We start from the raw sequence: 14,554 nt of genomic DNA on the forward strand, positions 1-14,554 counted from the left end.
TAATTTATGACAGTTTTTAGTATAAAAAAAATAGTTATTTTAGGTGTAACAAGTTTTAGTAATTTATTAAGGGTGGCGCAGTGGTGGAGTGGGTAGCACGTTTGCCTCACAGCAAGAAGGTTGCTGGGTCGCTGGATCGAACCTCGGCTCAGTTGGTATTTCTGTGAGGAGTTTGCGTGTGGTGAGACGTGTGGTACAGTTGAATTGGGTAAGCTAAGTTGTCCGTAGTGTATGAGTGTGACAGGCCCAAATGACAGGCCGGCCGGAAGGTGTAAAAAAGTTGTTATCATATGGAACTTAATTGTTCCAAAAAAGAGCCGGAACATTATATACAGTACAAATTGTCACGAGCAAAGAGGTGAACTCAAATGCAGAAAAACAAAAGTCTTTAAGGAGTGGGTCTCAGGAAAAGTAAAAAAAAAACAAAGTAACCCAGTTGGGTGAACGCTGAGGAAGCACCAAGGAAAAATTCAGAAACAACAACCGCTCACCGGAAGTCCTGGACACAAATACAGGGTGAGTAACAGAATGCTTCACACAAACACACAATTGACAACTTACTATCAAACATGAAGGGAAATGACGTGCTATAAATAGGAAAAAAGGCAATGAGAGGCAGGTGGAATGAATTGGCTGAAGTAACCTGTGCTCCTGTGACTGTAAATAAAAGCAGGTAAAAAGAGGTAATCTGTAAATATTAATGGTGAACAATACTTATACTTGCTATAAATGAATTACTATGACTTGTTACATTTAAAATAGCCAACTTAATATATTACTGAAAACTGTTATAAAAATAACTTTGTCAAACTTAATTCATTTAATTGTAACAAGTCAAAGAAATTTTTTTAAGTTTTTTACTTTTTAAGGTGTGCAGTTGAAGTCAGAATTAGTTGCCGCCCTTTTAATTTTTTTTCTTTTTTAAATATTTCATGGTATGTCTGATAATATTTTTTTTCTTGAGAAAGTCATTTTTTTTTATTTCAACTAGAATAATACTTTTGAATTTTTTAAACACCATTTTACGGACAAAATTATTAGCCCCTTTAAGCAATTTTTTTTCGGTAGTCTACATAGCAAACCATCATTATACAATAACTTGCCTAATTACCATAACCTGCCTAGTTAAACCTTTAAATGTCACTTTAAGCTTGAAAAATATCCAGTCAAATATTTACTGTCATCATGGCAAAGATAAATTAAATCAGTCATTAGAAATGAGTTAGTAAAACTGTGTTGGGTGTTTCGGTTTTCCCACTGCCAAAGACATGTGCTACAGGTGAATTGAATGAGCTAAATTGGCCGTAGTGTATATGTGGGAACGCAAGAGTGTGTGGGTGTTTCCCAATGTTGGGTTGCAGCCGGAAGAGCATCCGCTGCGTAAAACATGTGCTGAATAAATTGGCAGTTCATTCCGCCCTGTTTATTTTTCCCAAATTTCTGTTTAACGGAAAAAAGATATTTTCAACACATTTCTAATCATCATAGTTTTAATAACTCATTTCTAATAACTGATTTATTTTATCTTTGCCATGATGACAGTAAATAAAATTTTACAAGATATTTTGCAAGACACTTCTATACAGCTTAAAGTGACATTTAAAGGCTTAACTAGGTTAACTAGGCAGGTTAGGGTAATTAGGCGAGTTATTGTAAAACGATGGTTTGTTCTGTAGACTATCGGAAAAAAATATATAGCTTAAAACTATTAAAATATCAGTAAAAGTCACTCTGTTAAATTGTAAATTAGAATTTTCAACAACAAAAAAACTCTAAAAACTCTAAGAAAAGGAGTGTGATATTCAAAATCCAAATCAAAAACTATTTAAAATGATCAAAACTTTTGAAGATGAGCCTAAATTAATGTCCTGAATGTTGATTTAACAGGTAACAAGTACTGTGCTAATAATTTTTTTCCTTAAAATAGTGTTTAAAATAACTGCTAATTAATTAAAAACTGCTTTTATTCTAGCCTAAATAAAACAAATAAGACTTTCTCCAGAAGAAAACATATTATCAGACACACTGTGAACATTTCCTTGCTCTGTTAAACATCATTTGGAAAATATTTAAAAAAGAAAAAAAAAATTTAAAGGATGCTAATAATTCTGACTTCAACTGAATGTATATTATGTCAAAACAAACTTTTATTTTGGATGAAATTAATTGCATTAATTCCATTGCATTTAATAATAATAATAATAATAATAATAATAATAATAATAATAATAATAATAATAATAATAATAATATAAAAAATAATATAATAATAATAATAATAATAATAATAATAATAATAATAAAATGATTATTATTAATTATAATTATTTTAGAAGAAATATTATAAATATATATTTTAATCAGAAGATAGCAGATTTATTATAGCTACATGAAATTATCCAATATTTTTCATTTAAAAATGTTTATTGTGAAACTGTTTTATAGAAAAGTTTATTTTATTTAAAAAATATTATTTAATGAAAAAATTGTTAATTAGTTATAAGTAATTTTTATTTTGATTTTATAGTTCTACCAGGTTAGAAAAGTCTAAATATATATGCATATTCCTGTCAAAATATTTGACTGTATAATATTGCCAACCCTTTCATCATAATTAACGAGATAAAACTTTGTTTTGGTAAAAATGCACCACTTATTTTTTTGCATCTGTTGAGCTGCATCTTTGCCCTGAATATCAAAAAACAAATCCAAATAAAAAATGAGTAAATACATCAGCACTGAAAGAAAGGATGCAGGAGTGAACCATCAATCTGGTTTCAGCAAAAATAAAGGATTAACTGTACAAAAGATGCATGCACGGCCATGATTTCACCTGAGCTCAGCAGAGGCTGGTGCATGGACAGTGGTGAGGCTCAGCTGACGGGGCTCTTTGCTTGTTCCTGAAGCTCTTTCCCGAAGGGGCCCTGCAAACGGAGCCATTCAGTGGACGGGGCCATAAATGAGGCCCGCACCAGCCGCTCGGCACTGCTTATTCTAAGAGGACGCAAAAAACCTTGGAGCGCAGCCAACATGCCTGGAACAAAAGGTAGATATTGATACCACAGAATTTAAATATGCAGATTATTGATTGAAATGTGCACTGTAAATAAATATCCGTGAATTTTTTATATCTATGCTTTTGCTGCAACACCCCCTCCCCCCCCCCAAAGTTTGAGAACTTAATCTTTCTTCCAATAACTTTTAACCTTAAAAAGTTGAAAAAAGGTGAGTTTTATAAAAAAAAAATTTAATAGTTTAAAGAGAAATATAGTCTGGGATGATGCTTTATATTACACTACAAAAACTGCCAGTACATTCACAGACTTATATATTATTTCTTATACATTATATCATTTCAAACTATTAAAATGTCAGTAAAAGTCCCTCTGTTAAATTGTACATTTGAATTTTCAACACCAAAACCCCCTAAAAACTCAGAGAAAAGCATTTTTTGCAGTGTGATATCCAAAATTATCAGTCAAAAAAAGGAAGAAACTATTAAAGTAGATGTGCATAAATTAATGTCCTGCATGTTGATTTAACAGGTAACAAGGCGGACAAGAAATCCTCCACCAAGGTAAAACTAAAGAAAAGTTACACTTGCGTGATTCACAATGCCTGCTCACAGTGCAGCGATTGTCAGTATCACTTCAATTTTTTAAACACTTTTCTTTGAGATTGACTTTCGATTTTTTGCGTCCCCCTCCAGCAACCTCAGAGTCCTAAGGAGCAGCCGAAGAAAGGTGATCAGAAAGGAGATGACAGTAAAAAGCAAGGAGGTAAATACTGAAAACAGCACTGCAGGCAGTTCAGATGTACAGTTGAGGTCAGAATTATTAGCCCCCCTTTTTTAAATATTTCCCAAATGGTGTTTAACAGAGCAAGAAAATTTTCACAGTAGGTCTGATAATATTTTTTCTTCTGGATAACGTCTTATTTGTTTTATTTTGGCTAGAATAAAAACAGTTAAAATTTTTTAAAAACCATTTTAAGGTCAAAATCATAAGCCCTTTTAAACGAGTTATTAAAACTATTATGTTTAGAAATGTGTTGAAAATCTTCTCTCCGTTAAACAGAAATTGCGGAAAAAGATAAACGGGGGGGGCTTATAATTCAACAGAGCTAATAATTCTGACTTCATCTGTAAATAAATGCATGAAATACAACCATAATGTCAAAACACTGCTTCAAATAATACCTGACAGCAACTTGCTGCTATAAATAAAGGGGTTTCACACTTAAATTGAAGAATAACCTTTATTTAGCAAAAATTAAGTTCTTAAAACTTTTTTCTTGAACATTTACTATAAGAACTATTACTATATTTACTTTTTCTGTTCACTATAAAGTTCTTAATTACTCAATAAGTACTCTGTAAGTGATTTTGTTACTTAAAATCTCCATATAAAAATAAACTCTTCATTAATTCATTCATTTCAGTCAAACAATGCCATTTAGCATTACAAAAAAATTGATACTTAGTTAAACATTATATACAAATGTATACAAAGGACTGTGTTTTAATGATCTAGGTGCAAAGTCTAAAGCGGAGGGTGCAAAAGCATTAAGGGCGTGTCCGAATTCGCTATTTTGAGGACGGAAAAATACGGTCTGCACATTATTCTCTTAATGAGTTATGGGTGTGCTTTGAGCATAACGTGCACTAAACCAATCAGAGTCTCATCTCCTATTACCCTTAAGAGTCAGTTGCATCACGCCATGGCACATTTGCAATTTACATGCCGGACTTTGTAAGTGGAAAAACGGAATGCTTCACAAGCGAGAAAACAGTTAAACAGACCATCTGCAGCAGGCATGTGCACATACCCTTTTTTCTCTTTAAAGTCCCCCCTGGACGTTTGCGACCGTCAACCAGTCCACCAACTGTTTTTCAGCACATAAATCCCCCACCCACCCCCAAACTCTTCTGTTCGTGATTGTATTCCCCTACTGATTAAACAGAAAATAAGAATTGTCAGTTTTGATTTCATGGTCACTTCAGTTATTAAAATTAAATTAAATTAAATTAAATGCAGGACGACGCAGTGGCGCAGTAGGTAGTGCTGTCGCCTCACAGCAAAAAGGTCGCTGGGTCGCTGGTTCGAAACTCGGCTCAAATGGCGTTTATGTGTGGAGTTTGCATGTTCTCCCTGCGTTCGCGTGGGTTTCCTCTGGGTGCTCCGGTTTCCCCCACAGTCCAAAGAAATGCGGTACAGGTGAATTGGGTTGGCTAAACTGTCCATAGTGTATGAGTGTGTGAGAGTGTGTGTGTGGATGTTTCCCAGAGATGGGTTGCGGCTAGAAGGGCATCCGCTGCGTAAAAACGTGCTGGATAAGTTGGCGGTTCATTCTGCTCTGGCGACCCTGGATTGATAAAGGGACTAAGCCGACAAAAAAATAAATGAATGAAAAATTAAATGCAAATTATAGGAAATAATGATGACAAATAAACAATAAAATAAATAAATAAATAAAAATAAATAAAATATAAAATTATATATATATATATAAGGTAATAATAGATAAAAAATAATATTATTAAAATGAAGTAACGTTGAATAAAATAAATGAAATAAAAGTGCAACAGATTTATTTCAATGAAGTCTCAAAATTCAGAGTGAGAAAACAAAATACAACGTCTTGACACAAATGAGAAACGAGATTGCATACTACTGCCTATCTCTGAGGAACAGTTATATACACTCCCTGTAGCTATATTTCCAGTCATGATATCTGTCTATGTGTCTTCCCCTCGCAGGACAGCCGAAGGGAGAGAAGCAGTAATTTCCAGGCCTTCGTAAAGCTGGCTCTGGAGACTCTCCTGGGCTCCTGTCGACGCAAGCATGGGGGTCCCAGCGGCAGGCAGGGCTGAAGATTCAACAGCCTCCATGATTCGACCATCACTAGACAGAGTTTGAGTCCGAAGTCTGTCCCTTCTGTCCCTCCACAGGGCCTCAGGCGTCAAAAACGCTGCTGATTGGCTCATTGGACGGCGAGACTCTGTGACCCCGCCCTCATCTGCCCACATTTGACTCCGCCCGTCTCATAGTTCGCAACTGTTGCTGTACATAAATGAGTTACAAATAAACATGATTTCATACACTTGCTTTAAATTTGGAGTTTCCGTTGATTTTGTTTGTTTGAGTGTTTGCTTATCACCGTATCCTAACAACACGCAAGATTCCAGCGACAAGCAATTTGGCTGTCTGCACCAAATGTGATGCCACATGACAGAAACATTTGCTTTTACAAAAGGATTTAACACACCAAGATCCAGACTATCCTGTGTTCCCCCGCATCCAAATTCCAACACTTCTGCCTTTCTGACTTTCATTTTCAAACCGCCGGCTATTTACGTTATTTTCAAGATCTGAGATTCAATTTAAACAATCTGCTGCTGCTGTTAGGCAATTATGGAGTCAATTCAGGGCCTTTTACACTTGCAACATAAAAACAAAGTTTTGCAAACAAAACAATAATTTATTGAGCAAAAAATCATAAAGGGAAAATTCAGTTTTGGGGAAAATTTTATCTCGCAAACAAGAAGAACTGCTAATAAAAATGAAGCAGTGGAGAAAAAAACAAAAATATTTGCCAAATAGATTTGCATTTTTTTATTATTTGCTCAATAATTTATTTTTCATTTGCAAAGCTTTGGTTTTAAATTTTATCATCATTCATTTTCGTTTTCGGCTTAGTTCCTTATTTATCAGGGGTTGCCACAGTGGAATGAACTGCCAACTATTTCGGCATATGTTTTATGCAGGCGATGGCCTTCCAGCTGCAACCCAGTGCTAGGAAACACCCATACAGAAGAGAGGTCATACACTCATACAGTATGGCCAATTTAGTTCACCTACAGGCCCAATTCTCTCTTTGGCTCTTGGCGAAGGCGGCTGCATTTCCTCCCGCTCCGTCCCATATCTCTCCTTGCTGGCTCCTCTTGACTTTATCTTATTCTATCTCTGAGGCTCTCCATGCCCAGCTATCCAAACGAATAAGGAATTATGGATTTGATCAACTGGCCTCTGAATGCAATTGACGAGGAGGGAGGTGGGAGAAGGGGCGCGTCGAGTGCCTGGCTGCTCGGTCTTTGGAGGATATTAAAGATATTTACCTATTCGGAACTTTAGGGTTTCTGCTGATGGGCTTATGCGGGGCCCTGGGGTATCAGCGACTAATGAAAGAAGTCAGTTCTGCACAAAACCCCACCAGGCTGACCAGCTTGATTGAAACGCATATGGGTAGAATCGCAAATTCTCAGACTATAGCCCTACACCGCAAACTGGAAAACATCTGAGTGAAATTAGCGGCTCTGCAACAAGATTTGGCCAGATCTGGAGACGAGTGATGGACATTAAATATCTGTGAAATTGGCAGATATTGACCCAAAGTTGAAGTATTTTCCTATCTTTCAGCTCCCTGTTTTCTTTTCTCCTGCCAGGCTGGACAAAAAACAACTAGGCCTATCTCCTGGATAGCAAGATACGGAGATGCTCTGAAATTCCTGCTCCCTGTCAAGGACACCTGTTGGATTCTACAGGTTTACGCACAAACACATTCACAACCACAGATAAACAATCACCCCTGATCCCCTCATCCAAACGCCTTCATGTGCTTTCAACCACTGGGGGGGGTAGGCGGTCTACGATTGGCGCCTCCATGGCTGCAGGACCAGGCGGCTGCCAGCCCTCATCGGACAACATCCATATCCCCTGTTCCCATCCCATTAGTTAATGTTGTGTCTTGTCTGTGTGCTTTCTTGTGCTGTTTTCTAACCTTGCTCTAATCAAAAGCAAGGTTAGAGGGTGTTTTTTTGCCTTACACTCCTGATCTTACTTGCCTTTCTAAATGCTACCTTCTGTGACCTGTCTTGCCATAAAAATTGTGATGTTTTTGTACGGTCAGGGTGGGTACAGTTTCACTATGCGAAAGTCTATGTGACAAATAAATGCCTGATTTGATTTGATTTGAATTCACCTACAGCGCTAACCACTGAGCCACCGTGTCGCCCATCTCTGTCATCGTATACTTCATTAAAGAAAATGCATTGACTTCCACCAGTAATATTTGATGGAATGACCCAGATTTTTTGTCACAGCAGAAACATTTGTTATTCTGATCAAGAAAAAATCGCTTTAAAAATGACAGTATTTTTATTTGAAATGTGGAAGGAATGTCATCACACCCTTACAGAGTAATACAAATATTAAAAATTTACTCAAACCCACAGCTAATCAATTCAGCAAATCCAGAGAAAACTAAAAACGTTGGCAGTATGGTAGCTCAGTGGTTAGCACTGTCTCCTCACAGCAAGAAGGTCACTGGTTCGAGTCCCAGCTGAGCCAGTTGAGATTTCTGTGTGGAGTTTGCATGTTTTCACTGTGTTGGCGTGGGTTTTCTCCGGGTGCTCCAGTTTCCCCCACAGTCCAAACACATGCACTATAGGTGAATTGGATGAACTAAATTGGCTGCTGTGTGTATGTGTGTGTGAATGAGTGTGTACGGATGTTGACCAATACTGGGTTGAGGCTGAAAGGGCATCCACTGCGTAAAACATATGCCATAGTTAAATAGGTGTAAATAAAAACAATACCCTTCAGAAATTATTCTAAAATAAGTGTTTATTTACTGCTATTATTAAATTTTTCATTCTTTGATTAATGAAAAGCTTCAAAATCCAGTTTAATTTATAACTGAAATGTTTCGTAACATTATAAATGTCACTTTTGATCAACTTAATGTGTCCCAGTGCTGCATAAAGATGAAAAACTGTGAAAATTACAAACAAGCACACTAATTATTCATTCACAGTCAGGCACAGCGAGCCCAGGAGAATGAACTACAGAAAACAAATAGGCTCAATTGTGTTTTTTTTTTTTTTTATGCCTGAATTTTTTATTTAGTCAACAATCATGCAATCATTTTTATAGCTAAATAATTATATATGTAATATACATCATACACATATCTTTTTAACACATTTCTAAAACATATTAGTTTTAATAACTCATTTTTAATAACTGGTTAATTTTATCTTTGCCATGATGACATTGATGACTTTTTAAAATACTATTTAGCTTAAAGTGACATTTAAAGGCTTAACTAGGTTAATTAGGCAAGCAGTGTTGGGGAAAGTTACTTTTAAAAGTAATGCATTGCAATATTGAGTTACTCCCCTAAAAAGCAACTAGTTGCTTTTGTTACTTAATAGCCCCTTTCACACATACAGACCTTTCCGGAAAATTACCAGCAATTTTCCGGAAAGGTGTGTATGTGTGAACAGGCCCTTTTTGAAAATACCGGTAAATTCGTTCTGGCTATTTTCCAGAAAAATAAGTTGCAAGATTACCGGTAATTTGCCGGAATGCTGCGCTGTGTGAATGCATAGACATATAAACTGTTGTAACCTAAAAATCGAAATTGCTTTAAAAAAAATCTAAATTTTCACAGCAGGAATATATTGATAATTACAACAAACTAAAAAATGCAAATAATTGAAAGATAAATATGTCTGTCAATTAGTTTGAAACAATATTTAACTCGTAGGAACCCAAAGAAATTGAGTTAATAACTCCACACAAATGGAGTTCTGGATTTCAAAGCTCCTCCCCCACTGAACAAGCAAGTGGCAAGTCCGGACAAGTTATAGGCAGACTGTTTGGCACAAGGGACATTTTAAGGAGTTTTATTTAATTTCCTAATTAATTTTCCCCATTCCACTAGAGTGTTGGCTACTTCTGGTAAATACAGTTGATGTAAGCAGTGTTTTGGCAAAGTGATGACAATTGCCATCATTGGTGATCAGTCTACTTTGGAACCACAAGACGGAAATAATCATGGTTGAGGGCATCCGAATCCTAAATGCAATAGTTATCTCAAGGTGCTGTGCTCTACTGATGGGCATAATATATGCTTTAAATCTCAAGGAACTTAAATTTACTTGTAAAAGTTTCTCGAACAAGATGAACTGAAGCCCAGTGCAAAAGTAATGCATCTCAAGAACATTATTTTATGAAGTCTCTACTTATTTCAGGGTAGATTTTGCTCTTTATGTTGCACGTTATGTTGTGTGCTATTTTTGAGTCCACGCACTGATGATTTTATTTATTTTTTTTGTCATTTTCCAAATTGTTTATATGAGACTGTACACATTTTTGTTTTGTAAAATACTGAAAAACTGGTTTAACATAAATATAAAATTACTGGAAAGCAATAATGTTGTTGTTGAGTGAATTTTTCACAAGCAAGTAAAAGAACAGCAAATTTAAAAACATCCAAAAAAATCTAACTTTTCAGCTATTAAATTTATTTGAGGTTCTAAACTTAAAAACTTGCATGTAAAATTATGGTAATTAAGTACATAACACTGTATTTATTTTACATTTTATTAAAAAAAAAACTAGTTGAAAAAACCTAACTTTTAGAGTACTAAACTTAAAAAAGGGAGTGTATGCTATGTAAAAATGTCTCTGCTTAAAGAGGAAATGCTCATTTGGCTAACATAATAAAGATGCTGTCTGAACTTCAATTTTTTAGATGTTGCCGTAACTTGAATATATTGATGCAAACTGTTGTGTTAATTTTTTATGTTTGTTTGGTCAAAACAATATTTTTAGAGTGTATTAAAATGAATACATTTTTGCCTAAAGCAGCCCTACTAACATCTGGCCCAAGCAACATGCAGACCAAAAATAAATAGGGAATGAAAAAGCATGCGTGTAATTTTAAGCTGAGGCAGCAGAACTATACAATGCATCTGTGCCATGCAGAGAGCAAACAATTCTTTTACAGGAAGAGCACGTAGTCGCAATTAGATTAGGGGTTGAGTTCTGTACACAAAGCATATTACAATCACAATCGCACCACACAGTACTTCTGTTTCATGCAATGTCAGAAAACAGATTGTCGTTTCCTCCCTTGATGTAATGATTTCTGACAGATTGCGAGTGTGTCTGTGATCACATATGCAGAGCTACATATGCAAGACTGTCAGAGTCAGCCATTTATTTGCTGATGCACTTCAAAAAACATGTCATTCATATTTGATCTTATGTAATGCACATGCACTTAACATGGCCCTGTCATGTTATGGCCAGACCTTCAATAACTACACGTTTATGGAGACCCAAACGAACTGAGACTGTGAACCCCATATATTTTCTTAACTTAAACAATTAAGTGAAGTTGACTAAACATAACTTAAAATTTAGCATTTTGGTCCCATCACTTAAATATGAGTTAATTTGTGTACCATGAAAATGCATAAAGTTAAGATTTCAATAGTGAGCTCAAAATCTTAATAAATTTTTTGAAAAAAAATAGGTCAATTTCACAAATGTTGTCTTGATTGTAAAATTGTAATATGTGCAACCTTTTAAGTGCAAGGTCTTTTTTTAAATTAGAAAAAAAATAGCTTCAGGTATAATTATTCATCATAATGTGAATAAATGGCTCCTTATTCTTTATTTAAAATTTATTTAAACATTTTTTCATAGTATATTATTACACACACACACACACACACACACACACACACACACACACACACATTGTTATCCATGGAATAATGGAAATACAAATGCTGTTCAAATTGAACTACAGTGCACTAGAGGGCGCTAGTCAGACACCTGGAATGTATAATAGGTGAGTGGGTGAATAAAGACGAGATTCAGTCGTGATAGAGGGAAGGGAACGCATGGTTCCCTGCACTGCAGCTACTTCAAACTGTTTGTATTGTGAAGTCCTAGTTGGGAATCCTTGTGTTTTAAGCTCAGCCTAAGGACTTCCTTATTGTCCAGATAACTGAATGTTTGGATAACGTATTGGTATGCTGTCTTATTAAGATTTGACGTTTTAGATACTATCATTATGAAGTTTCATTCCTTAATTATCTGCAAATAGATCAACATATTTCAACACACTCAATGTCTTTTTACTCCGAATCAGTGACCAGTTTTTTTTATTTGTATATATTTAATTGAGTACTAAGTTTGGTGAACTGAACACTTTATAGTCTACATAGTCTACAAAACAGGCAAGTTAAATAAACTTAAATATGCAAGTTTTGGGAGACTCCATTACTCAATTAAATTGGGGCAACGAGATTACTCAGTTAATTTAGTTCAGTCAACTTATTAGGGTTTTCAGTATATACACTGTAAAAAATTACTAATTTTGATGGTAAAAAGGGTGACACAGTGGCTCAGTGGTTGATACTGTTGCTTCACAGCAAGAAGGTTGCTGGTTCGAGTCCTGGCTGGGCCAGTTGGCATTTCTGTGAGGAGTTTGCATGTTATCGAACAAACTAAATTGGCCGTAGTGTAAAAGTGTGTGTAAATTAGTATGTATGGGTGTTTCCCAGTACTGGGTTGCAGCTAGAAGAGCATCCACTAAGTAAAACATATGCTGGATAAGTTAGTGGTTCATTCCACTATGGCAACACCTGATGAATAAAGGGACTAAGCCGAAAGAAAATTAAATGCCTACTTACCCAGCCGGAGCTCAAACCAGCAACCTTCTTGCTGTGAGGTGATTATGCTACCCACTGCGCCACCGTGACGCCCCAGCTTATATATATTAGCATTAATATATATTAGCTTATACATATTAGTATGTTCATTTTATGACTTATCAACTCATGTTTATGGTTGTGCTTTTGTTACAAAGTTCTGATGTTACTTCAAAGCACTGGCGTATATGACTATAAATGAATGAAATACGGTATTTTATCGTAAGATTTAAAAACTATTTTACGGTTGCTGAACAGTTTGGTGGCTCAGTGGTTAGCACTGTCACCTCACAGCAAGAAAATAGGGTCAGTTGGCATTTCTGTGTGGAGTTAACATGTTCTCCCTTTGTTGGCGTGGGTTTCTTCTAGGTGCTCAGGTTTCTCCCACAGTCTAAAGACATATGGAGAATTGGATTAACTAAATTAGCCATATAGTGTATGAGTGTGTGTGAATGAGTGTGTACGGATGTTTCCCAGTGATGGGTTGTGGCTGGAAGGGCATCCGCTGCGCAAAACAGTTAAAGTTAGAATTATTAGCCCCAGTTTTTTTCTCAAATTTCTGTTTAACGAAAAGATTTTGTTTAAAAAAAATTCTAAACATAATAGTTTTAATAACTAATTTCTAATAGCTGATTTATTTTTTCTTTGCCATGATGACAGTGAATAATATTTGACTGGATTTTATTCAAGACACTTCTATACAGATTAAAGTGACATTTAAAGGCTTAACTAGGTTAATTTGGTTAACTAGGCAGGTTAGGGTAATTAGGCGAGTTATTGTATAATGATGGTTTGTTCTGTAGACTATCGAAAAAATATAGCTTAAAGGGGTAATGACCTTAAAATGGTGTTTAAAAAAATTAAAAACTGCTTTTATTCTAGCCGAAATAAAACAAATAACACTTTTTCCTGAAGAAAAAATATTATCAGACATACTGTGAAAATTTCCTTGCTCTGTTAAAAATCATTTGGGAAATATTTAAAAAAGAAAAACAAAAACAAAGAGCGGCTAATAATTCTGACTAAGCGTTTAAGCCAAAAAGAAAATGATTCTATAAAAATGTTTATAAATCTGTAAAAACTTACAGTTTAAATGCAGATTTGTAAATAAACACTTCATGGTAAAACAATGTGGTAAGTAAGCACTTTGACAAATTGTAGAAAATATTTTTGTTGCATCAAAAAGTGTGGTTGAGATCACCATCTGAGAAGATTAGTGCTTAAAATGTCACTAAAATGCAGTATCTGAACCTCGTAATTTACAAAAAAATTAAGCAAATAACTGCAAAAAGGGAGATGCACGGGGGCTGGTTTAAGCCCAGGCTGGGTCTTTTGCATTTCTGTGTGGAGTTTGCATGTTCTCCCAGTATTCATGCGGGTTTTCTCAGGGTGCTCCGGTTTCCCCCACAAGTCCAAAAAAACATATAGGCGAATTTGGTAGGCTAAATTGTTTGTAGTGTATGTGTTTGAATGAGTGTGTGTGTGTGTGTGTGTGTGTGTGTGGATGTTTCCCAGTGATGGGTTGCAGCTGGAATGGCATCCGCTGTGTAAAACATATGCTGGATAAGTTGGAGGTTCATTTCGCTGTGGCGACCCTAGATTAATAAAGACACTAAGCTAACTGAACTGCAAAAAGGTTCAGTTTTGGAGAATAAAGAACCACCCCTTTTAATATCTGGATACAGGCCTGTAAAAATAGATACTGTTAAAAATGGATATTTATTGGATAATATTATTTAAAACTATGATTGCCATCAAGCATTAAAGCATTAAAAAGCTTTTAAAAAATCCCTATTGTGCATGTCCAAAAACACAACAATACAACGTTTTCTTATACTACTACGGACTCTAATAATTCTGGGGGTTCACGCCCACAAACTCCCTCCCACTCTCTCTCTCTCTCTCCTCTTTCTCGCACACACATACTCACGATCCTCTGCTTCAGCCATTAGAGCTTCAGAATCATAACACGGGAGGATCCAGCTCGCGAGAACCATCATCTCCTCAAATATAACATGGCTTTCCGTCAGTGTGTCGGATGGA

General features: G+C 35.6%; 1 long non-coding RNA gene across 1 annotated transcript; it reads left to right on the forward strand.

The window, feature by feature from the left end:
• Positions 1–2,984: 2,984 nt before the first annotated feature.
• si:ch211-255g12.6 lies at positions 2,985–6,113 on the forward strand. Its single transcript, NR_134975.1, is given in 4 exon segments — positions 2,985–3,046; positions 3,546–3,577; positions 3,710–3,779; positions 5,759–6,113. It is a non-coding gene; the product is annotated as a si:ch211-255g12.6 (long non-coding RNA).
• The last annotated feature ends 8,441 nt before the right edge of the window (positions 6,114–14,554 follow it).

Source organism: Danio rerio, chromosome 8, assembly GCF_052040795.2.
Source record: "Danio rerio strain M-AB ecotype USA chromosome 8, GRCz13ab, whole genome shotgun sequence".
Classification (NCBI taxonomy): domain Eukaryota; kingdom Metazoa; phylum Chordata; class Actinopteri; order Cypriniformes; family Danionidae; genus Danio; species Danio rerio.